The following is a 5,436-nucleotide window of genomic DNA, read 5'->3' on the forward strand; positions in this document are numbered from 1 at the left end:
CAAATTCAACAAAAATCCCAAAACAAAACATAGTAATCTAACACATATCTTTCATTTTCTATCATCAAACTTCATAAAACTGGCATTATATACAATGGCACATCTTAATATCATAATCAAATTCAGAAATTGAGGCATGGGCTTGAAAGATTACTAAGCAACGATAACAAAAACGTAGAAATTATCAAAAACCAAGTAAGATACATACCTTAATCAACAATTTCCTTAGTCGAACCCTAGGAAGCTTATTTTATTTTCTTTTTCTTTCAATTTTCAGCAAAGATGATGAATATAGCACTAAATTCATGTTTTTTTTTTATTTAATCAACATTGATTATCGAATACTAATTTTAACCTTAACAAAAACCATAATAAAACACATAATATAAGGCAATTAATGTCCACTCATAGGTTCAATGGTCTATTAACCACATAAGGACCTCTCAATTATAAAGACACATCAATTCGACCATTATTCAAATAGAAGGAAAATTTTGAATTTTCTGCGATTTAGTCCTTTTTGCAAATTAAGCACTCAAATGATCAAATTTTCACACAAAACTTTCACAGATATCAATTCACATATTATAAGCATAGAAAATAATATTAAACTATTTTTTTGACCTCAGATTTGTGGTCCCGAAACCACTATTCTGACTAGGGTCTAAATCGGGCTATTTTACAATTTACACAGACCACTCTGGTATTAAGTATATGGTGACCAGGAAAGATGCCAAGCCGAGATTAAATAGGTGGATACTCTTGTTTCAGGATTTTGATTTAGAAATTCGAGATAGAAAGGGGACTGAAAATCAAGTGGCTGATCAACTATCAAGATTAGAAGGTAGAAATGAATATGGCAATGTCAAACTTATTAAGGAAAATTTCCCAGACGAGCAACTGTTAGTTTTCATGGCATTACCTTGGTATGCTGATATAGTGAACTTCTTAGTAAGTGGTTTGATGCCACCTGATCTCAACAGCCAAAGAAGGTGAAAATTTCTTTATGATGCCAGGCATTATTGTTGGGATGAACCATTCCTATTCAAACATTGTGTTAATCAGATAATTAGGAATTGTGTCCCTGATGATGAAATACATAGCATCTTGAGACATTGTCATTCAGCTCCTTATGGAGGACACTTTAGAGGAATGAGAACTATTGCCAAGGTACTCCAATCTGGTTTCTATTGGCCAAATATGTTCAAAGATGCCCATGAATTTTATAAGCCATGTGATCGTAATCAGAGGGAAGACAATTTATCTAGGAGACACGAAGTGTTGCTATAAAATATCTTGTAGATTGAGTTGTTTGATGTTTTGGGAATAGAATTCATGGGTCCATTTCCACACTAATTGGGCTACCTATACATACTTGTGGAAGTGGACTATGTCTCTAAGTGGTTCGACGTTGTTGCTCTCCCTACTAATGATGAAAAGTCAATGATGAAGTTTTTACACAAGAACATCTTCAAAAGTTTTAGAACACCACGAGCCATTATCAGCGATGAAGGATCTCATTTTGATTGCAAGCTAGTGGTTAATGCCTTGCATAGGTATAGGGTGAAACATAATATTGCAATGTCATATCACCCCTAAACAAATGGACAAATTGAGATTTCTAATAGAAAAATAAGTAGATTCTAGAAAAAGTGGTGAACCCAACTCGAAAGGATTGGTCCTCTAAATTGTATGAAGCTTTGTGGGCTTATTGTACTGCATTCAAAACACCGTAGGGGATGCCACTTTTTAACTTGTCTATGGAAAGTCATGTCACCTAACTGTTGAACTGGAGCACATGGCATTTTGGGCCATTAAAAAGCTAAATATGGATTGGATTGTTGCTGGCCATAAAAAGGTTGTTAGAGCTAAACGAAATGGAGGAATTACAAGCACAAGAATATAAAAATGCTAAACTGTACAATGAGAATACCAAGCATTGGCATGATAAGAGGATTATACCACAGCAATTTGAACCAGGACAATAGGTGTTGTTGTTCAACTCTAGGATCAAATTATTCCTTGGCAAATTAAAATCTCATTGGTCAGGTCCCTTTGAAGTCACCCAACTATATCCGCATGGAGCTATTGAAGTCAAATACAGCAAGACTAGGATAATTTTAAAATTAATGCTCAATGTTTAAAGCACTAGTAGGGTGCTCATGTGGATCGAGACAAATAGTCCATTGTCCGTGATGTTTAACCTCAACATCTCGATAATTTTTTTTCATTTTTTTTTTGCTTTTTTTTTTAGTTTCTCCTAGCTCTTTCACTTAACTTGTTTAATAATTTTGTTTCCTTTGTAATGTAGGAATATGTTTCCTTGATGGAAGTTGAGAGGTTGGGCCCCATATGCAACAATTTGGCCCAATGGAAAATTTTCCCAAACCTATAGCTGCAATTTTTATACTCCCATCCACTTCCTAATATCCCATTACCCACGTTAGGCCATAATTACCACCCATCCAATCACCCACGTCACACCCCCAATTGCCACTTACATTGTTGTTGTTACCTCTACCTTTGCCCTAGTCCCCTAAAATTTTTCCTCATAGTTACCCTAACTCTTTTATCTCTCAAAGTTACTTGTGCCTCTATAGAAACTAAAAATTTTCCCCTTTCTCTTCTAAATCGATGTTTTTCCTAAACCTTAACAATGGCTAGACAATTTACAACCTAGACAGCTGTTGTGCCACTACGAACATTCTTCAATACTACGGCAGAGGAGAAGTATAAGAAAAATATATTGGAAACACAAAAATATATAAACTTTTTCAGCACCTTTTGAGCCCTGATTCGTGCAGTTCCGTAGTAATTTTTGCCAAAATTCATACATTAATTATAAAATAATTAATTTGAACTTAAATTATTAAAATATTTAATTTTAATTATTTTTATAATAAAATTACATAAATTTGATTTATTTTCGACAATTTTGCACAGAATGTGAAAATTGGCTCAGCAAACACCTCGAGAGGCTCGAACCGTTAGGACGATGTTGTGTACCAAGTGATCAAGAGTAAGGCCAATAATATTTTCCAACCATGGATGGTCCAAAAATATATATTAAAAATATTTTCTAATTAATTTTTATCCAAAATTAATTGGGTTAAAAATTAATTATAAGCCCAAAGATGAAAAAAGGCCCAATTGTGCTAAGTAAAGAAGACTGGTCCACTTAGCAAATGGGGAAGCCCAAACCGCCCATAGAGCTGACCCAATCAGTTGATTTTAGCTGATTTCCACCCTTCCAAAACAACCTTTGAAGTTTCCTTAAAATCCTATTCAAACCCCTTCACTTTTCGTGCATTCAAACTTTTGCCCTTAACTTAAAATAGCAAGTTTGAGCCATTCAAACTTGCACCATATGTGGTTGGCCAAGGGAAGAGAAGTGGCCTTATTCCACCTTGAAATATCATCATTCATTTGATCATAGAGGCCTCGGTTCAACACAATGAGAAGAGAAGAAGAGGAGCGCACTAGTTTGGCTTCAGAAAAATACTGGATTTGCTTCCTAATTCCCTTCTCTTTAATTTTCTTGTTTATGCTGTGATCATGAATATGAATAATTGTTTTCTTTTTGTTCTTATTCTAATTAAAATGGCTTAAACTAATTTGTGTTAGATTGATTGCATTATGTCCACTTTAATTATTAAAATCATGTTTCTGTCGTTATAAGCCTTGGTGTGTTCTTCAATTAAATAAAACCATGCTTATGTTATACTTGCATTACAAAATGTAATGTAACTAATGAATTAATTATTAAATGTATTGATATTATAATTAATTGATACGATATTTAATTAGTGCATGTTTAATCTTCTAAGGTAGCTCAAGGTTAAATTAGTGACGGTATTCAACTGTACATTAGCCGTGCATAACTTGCAAAATTATTGTGATTAAATAGTTTCAATATAGAAATATATTGTTACCTCACTTAATCTTATATGGGCTTAGGAAGATTGATTAATTGTTTGAATTGGCATTGAAAAATGTTCAAGAGATTGGTTAATTTAGTAAGTATGTATTTGTTAACAAATTATCAAGTTGTTGTGAAAATATTCGTAACAACAAGAACATGGATTTAGTAATTCTAAGTTAAGGAATGTAATCGATCTAGCACAATTATTTCATATTGATTAAAACTCCACTTTTTGAAATCGTCCTTTGGAATTTTTACTTTATATTTCTATCACTTAGTTAATTTTTAGTTTTTAAATCACTACTTCACAACAAAATATTTTTCCCATCACTAAAGTGTTTGATTTACATTTCATAAATATTTTTCTTTCACAGTCCCTCTGGATATGATAACTCGACATTTACTTATCACTTTATTGCTTGTTGCGATTGTGTACACTTGCACATTTTCACCGTTCCAAGTTTTTGGCATCATTATCGGGGACTGTTTTAAAAGAAATTATTTTTCAAATTGTTCGTTTTGCATTTTGGTTTTTTTTCTGTTAAATTTTAATTCCAATATTTTTTATATTTTTTTGTGTTTATTTCAGGTGTTTATGAGTATTGATCAAATTATTGACTTACTCACCGTAGACCCTAAAATTGAAAGGACTATCTAACAAAGGAGAAGACAAGTGAACCAAAGAAAGATCAAAGAGATGAATTTAAAAAATCAAAACCTAAAACAAGGAGGAGCATTCTCTAATAATACTCACAATTTGATCATTGGTGTCGATGACAGAAACTACACCATTTGACAATATGCCATTCCTCTCTTCAACGTGCTCAATTCGAGTATTATGAGACGCGAAATTCAGGCCATGTAATTTGAACTAAAGCCAGTCATGTTCCAAATGTTGCAAAATATGGGTCAATTTAGTGGGATGCGTACTGAAGATCCACATCTTCATCTTCGGCTATTCATGGATGTAAGTGATTCATTCAAACTAGTCGAGGTGACCGAGGACGCCTTGAGAATGAGATTATTTTCATACTCATTAAGAGATAGAGCACGAGTGTGGTTGAACTCCCTACTGTTAGGTTTCATAACTACACGGCAAGAGTTGGTTGAACGTTTCTTAATGAAGTACTTTCCTCCATTTCTGACCACCAAGATCCGAAATGAAATCACTTTATTTCAGCAACTCGACGAAGAATCTTTATATGAGGCATGGGAAAGGTTCAAAGAGTTATAACAAAAGTGCCTCATCATGGAATTTGATAAACCATAATTTATACATATTTTTACCCCATGCTTAACGCATTTTATGGATGATTTCCCACTAGAATTGGTGAATTTGATGCTCCTAATGCTTTAATTTCATGTTTTATACTTAGGAGAGCATAGAAGAGTGAAAGGAACGAGAAACCGGCAAAAAATAGAGAAAATAGGCCAAAGTACGAAATCAACACGGCCTGGACCTCCTCACACAGCCGTGTCAATTTGGCAGGCTCTAGCACGGCCTGCAGTAATCA

General features: G+C 33.6%; 1 non-coding gene across 1 annotated transcript; it reads right to left on the bottom strand.

Annotated features, from left to right (window-relative positions):
- Positions 1-5,072: 5,072 nt before the first annotated feature.
- On the bottom strand, positions 5,073-5,178 carry LOC121205611 (small nucleolar RNA R71). The gene has a single exon (XR_005900687.1). It is a non-coding gene; the product is annotated as a small nucleolar RNA R71 (small nucleolar RNA).
- Positions 5,179-5,436: the final 258 nt, after the last annotated feature.

Source organism: Gossypium hirsutum, chromosome A08 (genome assembly GCF_007990345.1).
Source record: "Gossypium hirsutum isolate 1008001.06 chromosome A08, Gossypium_hirsutum_v2.1, whole genome shotgun sequence".
Taxonomy (NCBI): Eukaryota; Viridiplantae; Streptophyta; class Magnoliopsida; order Malvales; family Malvaceae; genus Gossypium; species Gossypium hirsutum.